This window comes from Lagenorhynchus albirostris, chromosome 18 (assembly GCF_949774975.1).
Source record: "Lagenorhynchus albirostris chromosome 18, mLagAlb1.1, whole genome shotgun sequence".
NCBI classification, from domain to species: Eukaryota; Metazoa; Chordata; class Mammalia; order Artiodactyla; family Delphinidae; genus Lagenorhynchus; species Lagenorhynchus albirostris.
The window spans coordinates 42668466-42692295 of NC_083112.1; positions in this window are offsets into that span (position 1 = coordinate 42668466).

Sequence of the window (23830 nt, forward strand, 5' to 3'; positions counted from 1 at the left end):
TACTTGCTAGTGGTAGTACAATGTTTTCTTTGGTTGCTATTTTTGTTATCAAAATTGTTTTAATTTCACAAAAGTACCTCTCATGTAACTAGTAACAACTAGAATATTCTGAAAACAGATAAATTTATGTTTATGCATTTTTGAACTTCCAATTATTATAAAATTAGTACATAAACTGTTAATTAAATGTATAGGGAGCGTGGGAGGGAGGGAGACGCAAGAGGGAAGAGATATGGGAACATACGTATATATATAACTGATTCATTTTGTTGTAAAGCAGAAACTAACACACCATTGTAAAGCAATTATACTCCAATAAAGATGTTAAAAAAATGTATAAATTACATTTAGTAATGACATATGTACTAAATTAACTGAAAAAGGTATCTAAATAGCTTTTGTGATAACAGATGTTAGAAAATAATAAAATAAGAGAAAATAAAACCATGTTGGAATTTATACTTCAGAAATAAAACTTTTTATTACTAAGTGAAGAAGGAAGGTGAAATAAGCCTTACCATCTGTGGATCAAGTACCTAATAATATAAATTAATGACCATATTCTCTCATAAATTCATTTCTAAGATTTTATTTGAGATTTTATCACAGTTTTCTGGGCTAAGCATTTATAAAGTGTTCATTCATTCATACATCTGATAACGTTCACTGGACACCTACCATTTGCAAGACACCATATCAGATATAATGTACACCATAGTGAACAGATATGGATGAAGTCCCAATATCCACAAAGTTTTGTTATGCTTGAAAAACTTGGAAACTTTTTCCAGACTGGACAACCACTTGCAAATGAAAAGGATATTAAGATCACCATGAAGATTTAACACCAGACAGATTTAAATCTGTCAGGGAACAGTGCCAAAAGGGAGAATGTCGATAAATATGTCATCAATAATAAAATAGTTAACACCAATTGTGGAATTACAATGTGGTCAACACTGTTCTAGGCTATTTAGCTTTATTAAATTATTTAATTTTCACAAGTCAATGAATAGATACTATTATTGTCCCAAAGGTGCATATGAAGATACTAGAACTTAAGTAACTTGCAATTTATTTGTGAAAACTCATAATAACAATAACAAGTAATTATTGAAACCAGAATTTGAACCCAGACAATCTGTTTTGGAATATTGCCACGTTAGCTCTTATCCCTTACAGTAAACCACATCTCAGCATAGACAAAATATTATAATAAAACAGAATAAAGTAGAACTGAGACATATTTGTATTTTGACAGATATGAGCTATTACTAATGACCTTCATAGGAGCAGAATAGTGAAGAAAAATCAGATTGCAAGTGATGGAGGAATTAAAGGCAGAATATAGGTTGCATTTTCTAGAACCCCAGTGGTAAAACAAAGAAAATAGGAAAGATATTTTCTTGCACACAACAATACACCAAAAAAACATGTCTTATTTTAGTATGGACAGATTATTTGTATGGGAAGATCATGCTCTTTGTTGAGCTAAAAGTGCAACAAAAGAGTAGGGGTGGAGTGAGAGGGAGAGAAAAAACTGGTTCAAGATGTGAAGTTGAGTCTTATGAAATGGATGATATTAAATTCTTCCTGTCCTATAAGAACAGCACACATGTTGTTTAATTGAGCAGTAAAAATTGCAGATAACTGGAGATGCTAGTTCCCAGAAGAAATAATAGAAAAATTTTAGCCTTATAAAGGAAGAGGAAAATAATTTCTCTAAGAAGAAAGAAAGGATAAAAATTTACTTTAAACCATAGTACCATTTAGAATCTATATTAAATTGAAAGTAACATTTGTTCAGTGAAAGAGAGGGATGGGATCCTCTGCTGAAAGTGGTAACTGAGAGAGACAGTGTGAGAGTGAGGCTATGAAGAATTCTATAAGGAATCTGCTGAGAGTGAGTAAATGAAAGGAGAAGCATGATTGAGAAAAATATGAATGTGGGTTTTAATAAAATTTAATATAGTCAATATCAGACATTTTCCAGTTTGGAGCATTTAGAAGTAGAACACAAGATGACAGGTAATTTGAACTTTTGGTCAAAGATCTATAAGCCTATTAGCCAAATCACAGTGATACTGGATTTCTAATTATGTATAAAATACTTCTTCAGTAATAACAGCTACATTTACTGATAAGTATGTGAGAGGTTTTATATGTCCTTTGCATATAGCTTAATCAGTATGTCACTTCCAGTCATGCCTCTCTTATCCTTCTATACACAGCAGCTAGACTCATATTTTTATAATGAATCAGATCAAGAGCTATTCCTGCTTAAAAATCTCTCTTTCCTTTTCTCTCATTTCTTTTTCTCTCTGTCCTTCAACCCAGCATAGTATAAGTGACCATCTTTCAGGGTCCTCAGAATCTCAAAGCCATCGATTGCCTCAGGTGCTTGACACATACTGAATTTTATGAATATATCATTCTTACCACTTCTGGGATTCTGTCTCTTACCTGTCCCTTCACGTACAGCTCAAATACCATTGCTTCATAGAAGCGATCTTTAATCTCAAGGTCCAATGTAGATTTTTTTCCATTCCTGCCATTTTTTTGGTTCCATTAAATTCTTTATAGAATGTATCATAATTTGTAATCATGTGTTTGTTAACATGGTTACTAGTGCATTGTTTTTTGCTCTACCATTCTATTTGTTGCATAAGAGAAGGCAACTTGCCTCTTTCATTCATTATTATTTACCCAAGACATGCTTATATGCCTGCACCATATTAGACACTCATTCGTGGGTTACCAAAGGCTAGCATTTAAACATAACAATAATTAAGCTGAAGATGAGCATAATAAAACTACTACACAGACAACAAAATTAGAATACAGACACATTGAGCAGCTTGTCCAAAGGCACATCATCAGCATGTGCCAATGGCAGAATCTTACCCAAGTTAGCTTTATGGAAAAGTAGAAACCCTAAACCACAACCCAATGCCTTTATTCTGATAAATAGAAAAAGAAAAATATCATTGGAAGCAGAGTACCCTAGGAAGTCAATGGGTTTCTCTCTTAGAATTCTGGTTCATGGAACAATTCTGCATTTTGTCATGCATTAGTACCTCCACATTATCAGAACATCTCAGATTGTGAGTATCTCAGCAAAATAGTCTTTGAGTCTCTTAGATATTTGGATATTATGAGTTAACCAACTTTAACCAACTTGGAAATAATTATATATAATATTTACATAATTATTATATTTTATGTAATTATATTTTATATAAGTATATTATAATAAATAATTATATATTCTTATATATTTCTTACTCATAAACTTATACATTATTATATACAACAATATATAATATGATTATAATAATTTATAATAATCATAATATAAATATATATATACACATTTATTTCTGTACTTATAAGCCTGAGAACAAAATATTGGACCATTATGAGATAATCTAGGTAATGCCACAGTGCATGATCTTCCTTCTTAGTAAATGGTGAGCTGGCTTTTCCAAGCATTTAACATTCACATGCTCAGCTTTATTTTTATCTAATTTCTTTTTTGCGGTACGCAGGCCTCTCACTGTTGTGGCCTCTCCCGTTGCGGAGGACAGGCTCCGGATGCGCAGGCTCAGCGGCCATGGTTCACGGGCCCAGCCGCTCCGCGGCATGTGGGATCCTCCCGGACCGGGGCACGAACCCGTGTCCCCTGCATCGGCAGGCGGACTCTCAACCACTGCGCCACCAGGGAAGCCCCCTAATTTCTTATCTAAAAACAAAATTACATTCAACCTATAGGATCTGTCATGATTAAATTATTTCAAGCTTTGAGATTTGCTCATCTATCCTTTGAGACATGTGTACCTCTGAATATCAGGTAGCTAATGAGCTTTGGGCAATGTAGGCAATAATCTCTTTTCCCTTAATACCTACACAAACATAGTGCAGACATTTTGATTGTAATTGACTTCTGCTTATGGATGTCAATTATATGAGTCAATACAAAGAAATAAATAATAAAAACGTCATTCCTATAAATAGAAATATATTCAATAGTGGTTTTACTCAACAATAAGGAAATCTTATGTCATTGTTTTAATAAGTAATACAAGATACCTAAATGGGGCAGTCCAGGCAGAATTTGTACAAATCAATAGAGCTTCCATGAAGGATTATTAATTTACTAACTGTTCACTTACACTGTCATCATGCAAAAATACAGCTTGGAGGATAAAGTGGTGAGTTGGTTTAGTAAATCTTAGAAAACAGGACATTTATTCAACACATTAGAGTCTACAAAAATAAATAATATATACAATTTGAAGGACCATGAACAAACTATGTAAAATAACTCAAAATAAAGAGTCAAAGATGATTACAAACTCTATTTTTCATGGAGTAGATCTTTCTCTACCTGGTTCACTGACAATTTTAATTTTTCTTTTAATACTATTATAATCTTTGCTTATTTGGGGTCTTTTCTGTCTCCATATAAATTTAAAAATTTTTTGCTCTAGTTCTGTGAAAATGTCATTGGTAATTGGATAGGGATTGCACTGAATATGTAGATTGTCTTGGGCACTATAGTCATTTTGACTATGTTGATTTTTCCAATCCAAGAACATGGTATATCTTTCCATCTGTTTGTGTCATTCTTGATTTCTTTCATCAGCATCTTTTAGTTTTTGGAGTACAGGTCTTTTGTCTCCTTAGATAGGTTTATTCCTAGGTATTTTATTATTTTTGATGCAATGGTAAATGGGATTGTTTCCTTAATTTCTTGTTCTGATCTTTCTTTGTTAGAAATGCAACAGATTTCTGTGTATGAGTTTTGTATCCTTCAACATTATCAAATTCATTGATGAGCTCTAGTAGTCTTCTGGTAGCATCTTTAGGATTTTCTATGTATAGTATCATGTCATCTGCAAACAGTGACAGTTTTACTTCTTTTCCAATCTGGATTCCTTTTATTTCTTTTTCTTCTCTAATTGCCATGGCATGGACTTCCAAAACTATGTTGAATAAATGTAGTGAGAGTAGACATCCTTGTCTTGTTCCTGGTCTTCAGGGAAATGTTTTCAAATTTTCACCATTGAGTATTATATTGGCTGAAGATTTGTCATACGTGGTCATTATTATGTTGAGGTATGTTCCATCTATATCCACTTTCTGGAGAGTTTTAATCATAAATGGGTGTTTGGTTTTTGTTAAAAGCTTTTTCTGCATCTATTGAGATGATCATATGGTTTTTATTCTTCAATTTGTTAATACAGTGTATCACACTGGTTGATTTGTGGATATTGAAAAATCCTTGCATCCCTGGGATAAATCCCACTTGATTATGATGTATGATCCTTCTAATGTATTGTTGGATTCAGTTTGCTAGTACTGTGTTGAGGATTTTGCATCTATGCTCACCACTGATAATGGCCTCTAATTTTCTTTTTTGTGATATCTTTGTCTGGTTTTGGTATCAGGTTATGGTGGCCTCATAGAATGAGTATTCCTTTCTCTGAAAGTTTTTGGGAAGAGTTTCAGAAGGATTGGTGTTAACGTTTGTCTAAATGTTTGATAGAATTTGCCTGTGAAGCCATCTGGTCCTGAACTTCTGTTTTATGGGATTTTTTAAAATCACAGTTTCATTTTCAATACTTGTAATTGATCTGTTCATATTTTCTATTTCTTCCTGGTTCAGTCTTAAGACAGTGTATTTTTCTAAGAAATTGTACATTTAGGTTGTCCAATTTATTGGCAAATAGTTGCTTGTAGTAGTCTCTTATAATCCTTTGTATGTCAGTTCTGTCAGTTTTAACTTCTCCTTTTTTATTTCTTATTTTGTTGATTTGGGTCCTCTCCCTGTTTTTTCTTGATGAGTCTGGCTAAAGATTTATCCATTTTGTTATCTTTTCAAAGAACAAGCTTTTAGACTCATTGATCTTTTCTCTTGTTTTCTTCATCTCAATTTCATTTATTTCTGCTCACTTTTTTATGATTTCTTTCTTTCTACTAACTTTGGGTTTTGTTTGTTCTTCTTTCTCTAGTTGCTTTAGGTATAAGAATAGGTTGTTTATTAAGGATTTTTCTAGTTACCTGAGGTAAGATTTTATTGCTATAAACTTCCCCCTTACAACTGCTTTTGCTTCATCCCATAGGTTTTGGATCACTGTGCTTGCATCTTCATTTGTCTCTAGGCATTTTTAAATTTGCTCTTTGATTTCTTCAGTGATCCATTGTTTGTTTAGTATCATATTGTTTAGGCTCCACTTGTTTGTGTTTTTTACATTTTTTTTCTTGTAGTTGATTTCTAATCTCATAGCATTGTGATCAGAAAAGATGCTTGACATGATTTCAATTTTTTTTAATTTAACAAGGCTAGCTTTGTGGTCCAGCATGCAATCAATCCTGGAGAAAGTTCCATGTGCACTTGAGAAGAATATGTATTCTGCTAGTTTTGGATGGAATGCTCTATGAATAAAAATTAAGTCCATCTGGCCTAATGTGTCATTTAAGGACTGAGTTTCCTTATTGATTTTCTGTCTGGATGATCTGTCTATTGATGAAATTAGGGTGTTAAAGTTCCCCACTATTACTGTGCTATTGTCAATTTCTCCTTTTATGGCTGTTAGTAGTTGTCCTATATATTGAGGTGCTTCTATGTAACAGAGCTGGAAGAGTCAGGCTCCTTGACTTCAGACTATACTACAAAGCTACAGTCATGAAAGCAGTATGGTACTGGCACAAAAACAGAAATATAGATCAATGGAACAGGATATAAAGCCCAGAAATAAACCCATACACCTATGGTCAATTAATCTATGACAAATGATACAAGGTTATACAATGGAGAAAAGACTGTCTCCTCAATAAATGGTGCTGGGAAAACTGACTAGCTACATGTAAAAGAATGAAATTATAACTTTCTCTAACACCATATATAAAAATAAACTAAAAAATGGTTAAAGACCTAAATGTAAGACCGAATACTATAAAACTCTTAGAGGAAAACATAGGTAAATTACTCTCCGACATAAATCACAGCAATGTCTTTTTTGATCCACCTTATAGAGTAATGGAAATAAAAGCGAAAATAAACAACTGGGACCTAATTAAACTAAAATCTTTTGCACAGCAAAGGAAACTGTAAACAAAACAGAAAGACAACCCACAGAATGGGAGAAAATATTTTCAAATTATGCTACTGACAAGGGATTAATCTCCAAAATTTACAAATAGTTCATTCAGCTCAATATTAAAAAAGCTAAAACCAATATAAAAGTGGGCAGAAAACCTAAATAGATATTTATCCAAAGAAGACATATGGATGGGCCAGAGGCACATGAAAAGATGGTCAACATCACTAATTATTAAAGAAATGAAAATCAAAACCACAATGAGATATCCCCTCACTCCAGTCAGAATGGCCATGATCAAAAAGTCTACAAACAATAAATCCTGGAGAGGGTGTGGAGACAAGGGAACCCTCCTACACTGTTGGTAGGAATTTAAATTGGTACAGCCAGGTAGGTAACAGTACAGAGTTTCCTTAAAAATCTAAAAATAGAGTTACCATATAATCCAGCAATACCACTCCAGAGCATATATCTGGAGAAAAGCATGATTCAAAAGGATACAGGCACCACAAAATTCACTGCAGTGTTGTTTACAATAGCCAAGACATGGAAGCAACCTAAATATTCATTGAAAGATGAATGGATAAAGAAGATGTAGTACATATATATACAACAGAATATTACTCAGCCATAAAAAAGAATGAAATAATGGCATTTGCAGCAACATGGATAGACCTGGAGATCATCATACTAAGTAAAGTAAGTCAGGCAGAGAAAGACAAATATGATAACACTTATATGTGAAATCTAAAAACAAATGATACAAATGAACTTATTTACAAATAGAAACAGACTCACACACAAAGAAAAGAAAATTAAGTTTACCTAAGGGGAAAGGTGGGGGAGGGAAGGGTTAAATTGGGAGTTTGGGATTGATTATACACACTATTATATTTAAAATAGATAATCTACAAAGAAATACTCTTATGATCTTAAAATCAGGCTGGCTTTAATGTCCTCTATTTCTTTCAGCACCAAAGGAGAAGATCTATTTTTGTTGTTCTGAAACTGCAATCCTTGGAACATTCAAAGGATTCAGGGAAAAATTTGATTGTTCACAAACACAAGATGTTGCTCTGAGTTGAGCTTCTAAACTCTTGTCCCTTGTCTTTGGTCTCAACTAGTGTAATATCTCTGCCTTTCTATAACTTCGTAATTGTTTCTAATTATATAGGTTTGCCAGACAGAAAGAGGGACACTTTGCAAAGTCTTCTCCCCTCTAGACTGAATTGGGGGCCATCCTATAATGATTGGTTGTATCCTCTGTTCCTGCAACAGCTTTCTTTTAAATTGAAATATAATTGACGTATAACATTATGTAACTTTAAGGTCTACAATGTGTGTTGATTTGATACATTTATATATTGCAATATGATTATCACCTTTGTGTTAGCTAACACCTCTATCACACCACATAATTACCATTTCTTTTTTGTGTGTGACCAATTAACATTTGGTCTCTTAGCAACTTTGAAGTTTATAATAGACTATTATTGACTACAACCACTAAGCAGTGCATTATCTCTCCAGGGCTTATTTGTCTATTAGTTCCAACTGTATACCCTTAAACAACATAGCGTTTGTAAGCCTGTTATAATTTAATCCAACTTCTCTGTCATCCTCCCATCTTCATATATCTGTATCTTTAATCTTAGCAAATCTTACTGAAGTATGACATCAATAAATGTTCTTAAAATCTCCACAATAAAACAAATAGAACCATATATTTGAGTGGTACTTTTGATTGATGTCTCTTTGTTAACACAAGTTGAATAAAAATTTATCAAGCAGGACATGCTAAATCTCAATATTCCTAAAAGGAATGGATGATATCCATATATTTTCTAATCAACTACAGAAAAAAGCAACAGTAATTTTATAAATTATGATTAGAAAAATATATTACAACCTATTCTAATAATTCTACCTGGGTTCATTCTTGTAAGAAAAAATTAATGCTGACATATAATTGAAAGAAAACCAATGATCCATTATGAGCCCTAGTGTCTTAATACGAAAATTAGTATTAAATACCTTTTCTTTCCATCTCAATACACTGCTTACCTCTATAGTGGGAAGCAGAGAAAGCAAATAGCATGGGCTTCCTATGGCTGGAGATTGAGAAAAAATTACAGTAGAATGTACTTGAATGTGTCTGAATTAATTTGATAATGAGATCCCAGGAGGTCCTACCCCCTCATTTCAACACTTTATCTTTATGCTTTTATTTAATGACTTTAAAAAATCTGTTTCACTTTTATTTTTTAAAATTTATATCTTATCTGGCCCTCAGAGAGGATTAAAACAAGATTGAAAGACAATGTCTATATTTATATGAAAGTATTTTCCTAATTTTCAAATCTCTTCTTGATGACATTAGACACATATTGTTACTACACTATGTATTTCACTAAAACAAATCCCTGAACTAAATCTTTAGCCTTAGACAATGTACTTCTTTAATTCTTGAAATCAGATTTTACACTCTTAGAAGCATAAGCATATAGTGTAAATTTATAATCTACTGTAGTTCTTAAGATTACTTCTAATTTTTAGCTAAACTCTATTTTAAAGACACTCAAAGAAAAATCATAGCAAATTATTTTATAGTTTTGTGAACATCTTTAAAAGAAGAGAAAATGTTTTCCTTTTAATTCACATTAGTTAAAATTTAAGGACAAATATAAGCAAAAACTCTGCTAGAAAGTGACAAGGTAAAATATAATCATTACCTCACCTTCACAGCCAATCAAGTTAATCAAGCTTGAAAATAAGGAAGACATTTAATATGTGCTATATAAGTATATATTGTTAATGGAAGAAAAGGAGATTAGTTCTCATCTGGGGCATAAATTGTGACTTATTACGCATGGTTTAAAAGTGATTCACTGTTGATTCTGAATATTTTTAACAAGTCATTGACACTCATTCTTTTAGTTTTTATTGTTTTCTAGAAAGTATCAATGAAAGGTTTTGCAAAAAAAACCTAGGAGATTAGATAGATTCTCAAAGAACCTTTTTTTTAGTTAACATTATTTTTTATTGCAGTTGTACACTATCAAGACATATCAGAGTGAAGCCATTTAATTGACAAGTTCATAGAATAGCCAGAGAAAAATCAAAATTACAAACAAAACCTGGCAGGATAACATTACTGGATTTCAATAGTTGCTGTAAACATAATTCAACTGTATGATATGGGCAAAAGGAGAGTCACATAGATCAATGGAACCCTAGAAATAGACCCATGTATAAGACCATTCACAAGTGCCAATTCAATGGGAAAATGATGGGCTTCTTACCAAATGGTGCTGAAACAATTCAACCAAAAATAAAAAAAAATAAAATCTCCACTCATTTCTTACAATGTATTAAAAAATTAACTCAAAAGAATCATAAGTTTAAAAGTAAAATCTATACTTATTAAATTTCTAGTGGAAAATATAGGAGAATATCTTTGTGAGCTTGGTCTAGGCTAAGATTTTTTTGGAAAACAAATAGTGTAAATCATTTTAAAGTATTTGATAGAGACTTCCTGGTGGCACAATGGTTAAGAATCCACCTGCCAATGCAGGGAGCACAGGTTCGATCCCTCGTTTGGGAATATCCCACATGCCACAAAGCAACTAAGCCTGTGCACCACAACTAATGCGCCTGTGCTCTAGAGCCCACGAGCCACAACTACTGAGCCCATACCCCACAACTACTGAAGCCCCCGTGACTAGAGCTTGTGTTCCACAACAAGAGAAGCCACTCCAGTGCCTGTGCACCACAACAAAGAGTAAACCCTGCTCGCTGTAACTAGAGAAAGCCTGCATGCAGAAATGAAGACACACGCAGCCAAAAAGAAATATATAAAAATATAAATAAATAAATAATTAAATAATTTGATATATAACACTTCATCAAAACTGAAAACATTAGCCACTTAAAACATACAAAGGAAATGAAAATAAAATCCACAGAATGGGATAAAATGTCAGTGAAACATATTCTAATAAAAGATTAATATCCAGGTTAAATAAGAATTCATATGCACATAACTGCATTAAAAATGGGAAAGAAATTTGAACAGTCACTTTAATTCAAAAGTGGTAAGTAAGTAAGGTAATGGATGGATGGAAGCAAAATCCATTTTTCTTTCACATCATATCAACTTGGATATGACTTATGTAGAAAAATGATAGATAAGTGAAAATTTAATACCTTTATGAGAAAACTAATTAGGTTTCTAATCTTTAAGAGTGAGTATTAAAAATAAGGTGTTCATGAATGTCTTGTGTATAGGAACTGGTAAGGCAAAAGTAGAAGTAGAGAGGGGAAAAAATGCTGTGGACACCCCATGGATAAGAAAAACAAAGGAAAAATTAAGTGTGGGAGCAGCAAGTAAAGTTGCATCTATCACATATCTTATTCTTGTTAAAAATAGAAGAGAATCACATTCAGTTCTATTTCTATGAAATTATTAAAAATATATTCACTTGATACTCATTATTTATAATAGTTATGTTCTGTCAATTACCATGAACACTGAATTAATGAATACTTAATTGTTTGTTGCTCCTAAGGGAAATACAGGGTTAGGTTTCTGTAAACCTCTAGTCACGATATTTTTGTCAACTGATGGATGTGTAACTTGTTTTATGTATACTTCTGTTTAAAGACACATAATTTAATACATAATATTGGTTCATTAATATTGAACTTATAACCAATAACACTATGGTTTGGCTACTTGGGCAAATCTTGGAGCTGCATATTAACATACGCCATATTCAATATAATCAAAAGGATAGGATAGGAAGGCAGTTCATGAAAAAGAAAAATATCCAAGAAGCTGATGAGTATAACCACATGTACTTCTCCAGCAAGTTCTCAGGAAAATAAAGTCAGTCCTTGAACTCATTGTTTGGTTTGCTTTAATTGTAGGAAAGACTGTAAGGGAGACAGAATGACTATATTCACAGAGCTAATCATCTCCCAACAACAAGCTGGGATTCTGCAGAACCAAGCTGAGATGCCCAGAAATTATCCTTCTCCATTGCAAACTATTAAAATAGCATATAAAACACAAGTACTTTTATCCCATTTATGTTTTGAGTCAAGTGGTGAGGGTTTATAGAGAAAATCAGCTGAGTAAAGTAGGGGAGGTAAAATAACTACGCTAATGCACCTAGATGCAAGTACAAGTTGTCCAGATGAAAGTACAAATTCCCAAACCAATGCTTAATGAAGGGATCAATATGATGCCAGAAGTTGTATTTTACAGGGCTATGATAAACACTTGACTAGGTGGGAAAAACACTAGAATTCCTCTGAAGACACTATGGAGATAATAATAATAATAATAATAATAATAATAATAAGAAGAAGAAGAAGAAGAAGAAGAAGAAGAAGAAGAAGAAGAAGAAGAAGAAGAAGAAGAAGAAGAAGAAGGAGGAGGAGGAGGAGGAGGAGGAGGAGGAGGAGGAGGAGGAGGAGGAGGAGGAGGAGGAGGAGGAGGAGGAGGAGGAGGAGAGAAGGAGAAGAAGGAGAAGAAGGAGAAGAAGGAGAAGAAGAAGGAGAAGAAGGAGAAGGAGAAGAAGGAGAAGAAGGAGAAGAAGGAGAAGAAGGAGAAGAAGGAGAAGAAGGAGAAGAAGGAGAAGAAGGAGAAGAAGGAGAAGAAGGAGAAGAAGGAGAAGAAGAAGAAGAAGGAGAAGAAGAAGAAGAAGAAGAAGAAGAAGAAGAAGAAGAAGAAGAAGAAGAAGAAGAAGAAGAAGAAGAAGGAGAAGAAGAAGGAGAAGAAAGAGAAGAAGAAGGGGAAAGGGAAGGGGAAGAGAAAGGGGAAGGAGAAGGAGAAGAAATTGTCCTGTGTGTAGTTAGAAAAATGTCAATTAAAGGGAAGTATCAGGCTGACCTTTGATTTTTTTCACAGCCAGATTCAATCCTGGAAACCAATGAAGCAATGATTACCTTATTCTGAGGGAGAGAGGGTGACAATATCATCCTTAGCTATATTGACAAGTGAGCATGTGATATTCTTTTTTAAATATAGGAAAGATTAAAACAAATATGTTTGCTAAAATATGTTTACTATAGGATTCTATTGTGAACTTATTAATACCATTTATATAATTAACAAAAGACACAATGCTAAAGAAACAATCTCTAAAATCATAGACTGTCAGAAATATTGCTGCTTGAAATCATAAAAAAATGGAGAATCCTACTGTTACTTGAAGGATCTTAGGCACTTTGATACATATAAGCAGTTTCCATTTCCAATTCAAGAACAAGACTTCAGCTAAAGGGTTGCCAAACATAGTACTTTATATTTATCTTAACTTTCTAGTTTCCAAGGAAGACAGGACTCTGGTTCCAATTAAGCATCTAAGAACTGCTATTAAACCCTGTATAAACAGCCCTGCTTTGCTGAGACTATCAAACCACTGCTTTATTTAAATTTGACCTAAAGCACATCTTTTTCCCAAATCCAATATCAACACTGTCTCTTCTTTTGTTTGGTGAAAGAAACTCAATTGTTCCTCTCAGATACTCTCAAGTGTTGTGACAATCTAATAAATCTATCTTTGTTGGACTGCAGTCTGTCCCTCATAGTCATTATCAGGTGTAATATATCCCCATATTGGCAAAATTACCCCTATGCTTATAAAATATTTCTATTTGTTTTTTTATTTTTAAAATTTCTATCTATCTATCGATATATCTATCTATACATAGATGTCTTGAATATTGTTGACTTAGTGTCAGTGTTCATATCTGGAAGAATTTTTTTCAATTTAACTTTTGCTTTTGGTGTTGAATATTTTGTAATTATATTAGAATTTTTCTAAAATCAATGCAATTATCTTTTATACATTAATAATTAAAAGATTATGGTGATATGGGCTTCCCTGGTGGCACAGTGGTTGAGAGTCCGCCTGCCGATGAAGGGGACATGGGTTCGTGCCCCGGTCCGGGAAGATCCCACATGCCGCGGAGCGGCTGTGCCCGTGAGCCATGGCTGCTGAGCCTGCACGTCCGGAGCCTGTTGCTCCGCAACAGGAGAGGCCACAACAATGAGAGGCCCGCGTACCGCAAAAAAAAAAAAAAAAAAAAGATTATGGTGATAAAGCCTTGAATTCCATTGATTTATACAGATTACTTTATAATCTTCCACACACACAAGGGAGTAGATGCTTAGTGTTTCTGTAATTTTCACCCAATTTTTGCACTGTTTTTATTTTTCCAATAATATTCATTAAATAACTAGTTGATTAAACAAATGCATTGTTTTTATCATTGCTGACAAGTAAAGCCAAAATATTTTCACTTCTTTCTCTAGAGAACTCTTGCAAATAGACAATAAAAAGGGAGTTTAAAAAACTATTAGGGCTGTCATCTTTTCCATGTTTTTCTAGAAATTTAAGAAACATGCTTTTATTTGTCACTGTATTAAAACAGATCAAGTCTAGTGAAAATATATACAAATTATCTAAATGATGTCATAAGAAACTGAGGGAGCAAATGGAATTTCCAACAAGGATTAAATGTAATATTCAGAGAGCTGTATACACATTGAAGGCTCCTTAATGTCCATCTGCCAATGAATTTTTCATATGTGTATCTTGAAAATAATTATACAAGTAATCTTCCAAGTTCTCATTAGAATAAAGCCATGTCTTAGGTTTAAGAAATGTAAAATATTCTTACAGCTTTCAGGAATACATTTTTAGGTTCACACATTTATGGGACTTAGTGCAATGTATTGAAAAGTTGAGAGAGCCTTCAAATGTGCTGAGAAGAGTGAGATACACAATGAAAAAACTGTTTTGTCACTTAATTTTGAACTTTTATTAGATTGACAGAATAATTTTCAGTAAGCTTCCTCTTTAGCTATTTTATATGATTTGTCAATTGTCTGAAAGACGTGCTATTCATAATCATTATTTAATCAGTTGCTTCTCTTTGTAGAACAATATTAGCTCTAAATTATATCAAAACCGTGATTCTCTACTTATTACTTTTCAACATGAGAAATAAATTTATGTGTGTTGCAGTTCAGTAGTAAATGATATTTTAATCATCTGAAAGACAAGATGCATTAAAATTCTAAAATAAAAGGGAGGAAAACATTATTTTTAATCCTTGACTCAATTAATATCTAATAGAGAAGATATAAGCATGTCCTTAAAACTGATATAGATATTAAATAACTAATCCAATGATGTAATGTAACAGTTGATGATATATTACTACAAGAAAGAAAAACATTCATGTTTAAAAAAAAAGAGATAGAAAATAGAAGAAAAAAAGAGGGAAAAAAGGGAGGAAGGGAGGAAGAGAAAGAGACTAAAAATTTAGGAATATATTCTACATGTTCCAGAGAGGAACACTATTACTCAAGTTATATTTCATTAAGGTTTAGCATTTGAAATTGCCCTTGAACTATTTGTTAGTATTTAGCAGAATTGGAGAAGTCTATTGTGGATGAAAGTTAGAGCAAGAGCTTAGCAACAAATTTGAAAGCCTAGGACATATTCATAACTGTAAACAATATATAATCAAATATTGAGAACCTAAACATAACACTAAAAAATAATCATAAAACCACAAAGGAAGAGACTAAAATAGAACAGAGAAGAACTACAAAACAACCAGAAAACAAGTAACAAAATGGCAATAAGTGCATACCTGTCAGTAATCAATCAATTAAAAGACATAGAGTGAGGGATGGGATATGGGGATATATGTATATGTATAGCTGATTCACTTTGTTATACAGCAGAAACTAACACACCATTGTAAAGTAATTATACTCCAATAAAGATGTTTAAAAGAAAGACATAGGGTGGCTGAATGGATTAAAAAAAAAGACCCATCAAATGCTACCTACAAAAGACTCACTTCAAAGTTAAAAAACACACACAGATGGAAAGAGAAGGGATGGAAAAGATATTCCATGCCAATGGAAATGAAAATAAAGCTGGGGAAGCAATACTCATATCAGGCAAGGTAGACTTTAAAATGAAGTCTATAACAGAAGACAAACAATGGCATTATATAAGGACTAAGGGGTCAATTCAAGAAAGGATATAACATTTGTAAATATATATGCAACTAACATATGAGTGCCTAAATATATAAAACATATATTAACAAAAAAAAAGGAGAAATTGACATTACTACAATAATAGTAAAGGACTTTAATACTCCATTTGCATCATGGGCAGATAATACAGACAGAAAATCAATAAGGCAACAGTGGGCTTAAGTAATACATTAGACCAGATGAACTTAATTAGTAGACCCAATTTAACAGTATATTAAAAGGATCATACTTTATAATCAAGTGATATTTATTGCAGGGAGGTAAGGATGGTTAAATATTCATATATCAATCAACATGACACACCACATTAAAAAATTTAAGGATTAAAAATACATGATCCTCTCAAAAGATGTAGAAAAAGCATTTGATAAAATTTAACACCCTTCATGATAAAAACTCTCAACAAAGTTGGAATAGAAGGAACATAAGTAAACATAATAAAGGCCACTGATGACAAACCAACAGCTAACTTCAAACTCAATGCTAAAAAGCTGAAAGCTTTTTCCTTTAAGAAAAAGACAAGAATGCCCACTCTTTTCACTTCTCTTTAACATAGTATAAGAAGTCCTAGCCACAGCAATCAGACAAGAAAAAGAAATAAAAGACATCCAAATTGGAAAGGAAGAAATAAAACTTTTACTATTTCCAGATGACATGGTACTATATATAGAAAACCCTAAAGACTCCACCAAAATACTACTGCAGCTAATAAAGGAATTCAGTAAAGTTGCAGGATACAAATTAATATAAAAAATCTATTGCATTTCTATACACTAATAATGAAATATCAGAAAGAGAAATCAAGAAAACAATCATATTTACTATTAATTCAAAAAGAGTAAAATACTTAGGAATAAATTTAACGAAGGAAGTGAAAGACCTGTATTCTGAAAACAAAAAGACATTGACTAAATAAATGGAAGATGATACATAAATGGAAAGGTATTCCATGTTCATGGAATAATAATTAATATTGTTAAAATATCCATATTACCAAAAGCAATCTACAGATTAATGCAATTCCTATCAAAATATCCATGGCATTTTTAACAGAACCAGAACAAATGATCCTGTTTTGGGATGGAGCCACAAAAGATCCTCAAGAGCCAAAGCAAACTTGAGAAGAAAGAACAAAGCTGGAGATATCACACTCCTTGAATTTAAACGATATTACAAATTACAGTAATCAAAAGAGTATTGCACTGGCACAAAAGCAGACACATAGATCAATGGAACAGACTAGAGAGTTCAGAAATTAACTCACACTTATGTATGTCAATTTATATGGTTATATTTCATCAGTTAGTCTAAGACAAAGGAGACAAGAATATATAACAGGGAAAAGACAGACTACTCAATAGATGGTGTTGGGAAAACTGGACAGGTAATTGCAAAATAATCAAACTGGACTACCATCTCACACCATATACAAATTTAACTTAAAATAGATAAGAGACTTACATACAAGATCTGAAACCAAAAAATTCCCCAAAGGAAACAGAGGCAGTATGCTCTTTGACATCAGTCATGCCAATAATTTTTTGGGGTATGTCTTCTCAGGGAAGAGCAACAAAAGAAAAAATAAACAAATGGGACTTTAATCAAATTAAAAAGCTTTATCACAGTGAAAGAAACCATCATCAAACTGAAAAGGCAAACTACTGAATAGAAGATATTTGCAAATGACATTTCCAGTAAGGGGTTAATATCCAAAATATGTAAAAAACTCAGATAACTCAAAACCAAAAACAAGCATATTAAAAAATACGCAGAGTACCTGAATGAATATTTTCCAAAGAAGACATAAAAATGGCCAACAGGAATATGAAAAGATGTTCAACATCACTAATCATCAGGGAAATGCAAATCAAAACCACAATGAGATGTCACCTCACACCTGTCATAATGGCTATTATCAAAAAAACAACAAATAACAAGTGTTGGTAAGGATGTGGAAAAAAGCAACCCTTGTGTACTGTTGGCGGTTATGCAAGTTGGTGAAGTCACTATAGAAAACAGTATGGAGTTTCTTCAAAAATTAAAAATAGAACTGTTATACAATGCAGTAAGTCACTCCTGGGTATTTATTCAAACAAAATGAAAACACTAATTCAAAAAGATATATACACTCCAGTGTTCATAACATTATTTGCAGTAGCCAAGATATGGAAGCAAACTAAGTGCCCACTGACAGGTATATATATATATATATATATATATATATATATATATATATATATATATATTCCTGTGTGTGTGTGTGTGTGTGTGTGTGTGTACACACACACACACAATGGACACACACACACAATGGAATATTACTCAGACCTCAACAAATTGAAATCTTGCCATTTGTGACAATATGGGTGGATCTGAAGGGTATTGTACTTAGTGAAATAAGTCAATTAGGAAAAGATAAATACTGTATGTTTTCACCTAAATGTGTAACCTAAAAAACAAAATAAGTGTATAAATATAACAAAACAGAAACAGACTTAGATACAGAAAATAAATTAGTGGTTACCACAGGAAAATGGGTGGGGAAAGGGGCAAAATAAGTGAAGAGGATTAAGAGGTACAAACTACCAGTTACAAAATAAATGTAGTAGCACAAAGGACATAGTCAATGTTTTATAACAACTTTGGAAGGAGTGTATTCTATAAAAATATCAAATCACTATATTGTACACTTTAAATTTATATAATATTGTAAGTCAACCATAATCCAGTAAGTAAAGTGAAAAAAAATCAAAAAACAAAAACAAACAAAAAACCCAAAATGTTATGCTTAATACTGATAGCTTTTTACTGTGGAGGTTCTCATACATTTCAGACTACTGAAATGGTGCCACTAAAATTCTAAAGCATATGTCATCCTCTATTGCAAATACAGATCTTATTCTATTACACTTCATTTCATTCATTTCTATCAGATATGTGTCCCTGTTACGTTCCAAGGAAGCTGAAAACTTATGGGAATAAAACAACTAGCACAAGTGCCTTAGTGAGAAATCCAGTGCCTTGTCTTAGTGAGAAATCCAGACTTAAAATATTGTCTCCAATCATATGGATCTTCCATGGATTTACTATGTTTCTGCATTTTTTTAAATCAGCTTTAGATCTGTATAATATTTTCATGGATGTTAGCATAGCAAACATTCTTGGAAGATAGAGAAATGTCTCCCTCCCAGGCAGAGGGCAAATTTATTTCCTGACAAGAATAATAAGGGTACTATCTTCCTCCTAGACAAAGGGTGAATAGATTTACTAGCAGCCTTTAAAAGACCAGGATTTCTGGGAATTCCCTTGTGGTCCAGTGGTTAGGACTCCAAGCTTCCACTGCAGGGAGCACGAGTTCAATCGCTGGTCAGGGAACTAAGATCCCACATGCCAGGTGGGTGGTCAAAATAAAAAATAAAAATAAATAAATAAATAAAAGATTGGGATTTCTAAACTCATGGTTTCTCAGCTGTGACACAAACCCATTATTTGCACGACATCCATATGAACTCACCTCTGCATTTTTGCTTTGCAACGTGGGGGAAAAGAACATGAACCCATATGTCTATTGTGCTGTTAGCAATAAAGGTCTTTGTTTCTAGTATTAAAAAAAATAGGAAATATTAAATAAAAAACATGGGGAGGAAAACTAAATTGTCCTTGTAGGAGGAATTCCTTGAGCCAATTCAATGGATATTTGCTTGTACATCTAAACATATAGTAGGCATTGATGTGTTATGTGCTTATATGTCACATTTCATTAGCAACAGAGGATGTTATCGTGAACTGAGAAAAGCTACAGGTAGACAAGTGCTAATGAGACACACTCTCCTAGTATTTGCCACTAATGAGTGGATCATAATTTAGTGTGCATGACTCTGCCCTCTGATATCAAAAGCTTTCCCAACATAAGTAATGTCCTGTTGGTTGGCAAATCATGTCTCAGTCTCAGTAGCCTGACTCTACGGTGTTATCACTTCTCCAGAAGATTGGTAAACCCTGACAAAATTCTGGGGCCCACTTGACAAGTAAACTTTCTCGGGATTATGTGGGTAGATTCACAATGCCTTCTCAAAAAAAAAATTGCTGTCTCTCCAGCCACCTATTATCAAAATGGAGCCCCAGCACCTTATTACAACTAGGTATTAGATACAACACAAGTGTCTGTGACTGGTGATTGAAGCTTCTGGCAAAGAGAAGCAGCCTCAAGCCAGACAACTCCCCTAGAGTTTTGCCTTGTATCCTCTCTGATGTGACCACCAGGTACACATTTTTGGAAAAGCAGTTATTAGTTGGCTGTGATGCTTTTGTTAAAACTGACTACCTGCCCAAGGAGGGCTTATGACTATTTGAGGTAGTTCAACTCCAAATACAACACTAACAAGGTGGAAAAAGCCCCCAAAAACCTCACTTATCAAATGCAAATGGTGTGTATATTCAAGAACTCAGAAGACCCAGTTCCAGTGGCATCTCAGTTTTACATGAAACTGTGGTAGGTTAACTTGTGAGCTTGCAAGTAGAATAAAATTTCACACTCTTCACAATTGTTGGAAGTGTAATATTGAGATTATTTTCATCTCTGAGAACAAACACATTGTACTTATTTCTTTTACGTATAATTTTTATTAATGTGATTATTCAAATTTAGGTTAAACTCAGTTATTCTGTTCTATGCTATAAATAACACATTTTACTTTTATCTAAGTGTTAACTACAATTAAAATTATGGCACACAAGTCCTCAATATTCATATTTATGATGCATATATCTTGTCTTGGTAAAGTATTTTTAAAATTCTTTACTAAATTCCTCATGATTTGCAAAACTTTGAATACTCTGTATTAACACACATCAATATTACAATAAATATGACTTACGTCAAGTTATAATAGGGATAAAGTGAAAAACTCATGTAAAGAATTTAACACACTGCACAGTAATCTTTAATTTTTTTTAGTTATGAGTATTTCTGGTTGTGAATAAAGTTTAAATCAATCAAAACATTTCAGAAAATTATTCTGTTAGCTAGAATTCAAGAACATTTTTATTATTTTCTACAGGAAATATCTTCTTTCAGTTTACTGCTATTCAAGAAATATATACAAGTAATTTCATAATATCAGTAGAAGGTGTTTTACAATTATAACCAGCATTCATACTTTATTGCAGACTAAGTAGATTGTGTTATAACTTCCCTTCTTTTTCATGCCTTCCTATTTCTCATTACTAGACTGTGAGCATCTTAAGGACAAGGACTATATTTTGTTTTTGCTTATGTCTCTTGTATCTAACACTGTAACTAGGAAAGAGTGAATTCTTATTTACAGAAAGGACATGGGAGGATACGAATGTATAAAAAAGCTTTCTCAAATTTATTCTATATAAAAAGTTTTTTTAATTATGTTAAAATGATGTTAACACTCAGTAAAATACATATTTTCTATATTTTGAAAACAGCTTAGGTGTTTTTCAATTTTAAAAAAATATGGCATAAAGGACTATATAAAGATAGAATCCTTCATAATGAAGAATATTGCATTAGCATAAAAGTACATTGTCAGAGTAAAAAGATATATATTAATTATTTGGATGGAGAGATTTTCTTCATTTTTTTAAATCACAGATCAGGGCAACTGCTCAGACTTGCAGGAGTGACTGTAAGCACAGCACTGAACCCCAGGAACAAAATATATTGGAACATATATTTAAGTATAAGGAGAGAAAAAGACAATTCAGGGTATGTGAGGTTTAAAAATGTACAACTTTTATATAAAAAAATAAGTATGGTCCATTCAAGATACAAAACATTAAAAGAGGCATAAAATTCCAAGTGTGCAATTGTGGATTCAAATCAGTTATTTATGATGGCTTAGGCTGTGCAAATCAACACCTATACTGTATGAAGTAGCAAAAGAAAAATGCATAGTTTTAATCCTCTCAGATATTGAATTAAATTGTTTTGCACCGATTTGGAACAATATTAATTTTAGTCTAGATTTATAAGCTACAGTCTGATTATGGAGTAAACATTGAAAGTAGCTAAAATGAAATTCAGGGAGTAAAATACACAAAGAAGATGATCTAAATTAAAGACTTCAGTTCTAATATATATATTTAGGTTGTAAGCCTAATCTTCAGTGACATTGTATTCTTTCTAATGGTGAAGATTCTGCACACTGTTAAAAATACATTTACTAGGAAAAGTGAATTAATAGATCTTTGAAAGTATGTATGTTAAACATTTCTGGAGTATGAATGTATGTGTTTAATCAAAAATATTTCAAAAGTAGATATAAGCAGAAATATACTGTATGATATATTTCAGAAAGAAAGCTAACTCTGCTATGTCTTCCCCACCCCAACTCATCAATCCTAGTGACTTCCTGACAACAGTAACATTTGTAGAAGTTTCCACTACCACTTTATCTAAAGCCAGCACATCAGTAAGTCTCATCGCTTTAGCCACCTCCATCTAGTTGCTATGGAAAAGACGTCAGACAGAATTCTCTATTGCAGAAACTGTCAGGTCTGTTTTCTTTCGTTTTTCTTTGCTCTGCTCATTAATGATTTGCTTTGATGTTTGATTTTTCACCAGAGTCTAGTTAGTGGAGTCATTCTATTTATTCTTGCCTAAATCATCTATTTTACTGTTATGTAGCTATAGTATGAGTCATCTTCAAACTCTTCAGGATGCAAAAAATAGATTAGGACAGAATAAACTTTTTTCCTTTTTCTTCTATGTGTTGTCTATATCAGAAGTACAGGCATCATGCATTCTGAAGTGGAAATACACTTAGGGACTAGTGTTACTTGTAAAACAAAAAGTTAATAATCTTGGATAGCGATCGGACCTTGCACTCTACTGAGAAATGATCTGGAGGAAAACAGTCAAGGTGTGAGATTAAAGATTTCAATGTGGGATGCATATAAAGTAGCCAAACTTATAACTGTAGATTGCAGATTATATAGTCAGATGTTTGAGTTTTGAAGTAACATCCTTTCTAGAAACTTTTGTTTATACTATCCCCAGTTCCAGACTATATTAACATTAGGGAGTTATCTATTTGCCTAAGGGCCTGTCAAGTATTTTGTGAACATGATTTAGGTATAATGCTCTGTGCTGCATGGATGAAAAAACATGCTGTGAGAACATATTTTCCTCATTTTTTGTGGATAAATATAATTTAAAATCATTAGCAAAATTGATTTTTAGTTGGTTAAGATGTAACTTAACGAATATTTATAATTCTTATATTTGCTTCCTTTTTAGAACCATATATATATATATATATATATATATATATATGGGGTATTATGCTGATCATTGTAGTGGGACCCCTTATCTATTTATTCATTCATTTATTTATTTATTCTGATCATAATGTACAGTATCCTATCAACTAGTGTACAGCTTGATTTTTTTTAAAAAATGTTATTCATTATAAGGCCCATAGTCTAACTTACATTCCCTCCCTCCCACCTTCCTCCCTCCCTCCTTTCCTTTCTTTCTTTCTGTAAAAAGCTGATTATCTAGTCTTAGGTCCTCTTCTTAACTGAGCAAAAGCAATCAAACTGAGTGTTCTTGATATGTAGGCCTTAAAACACTGATCCTTGTGTTGGGGTACCAAAATGAAAG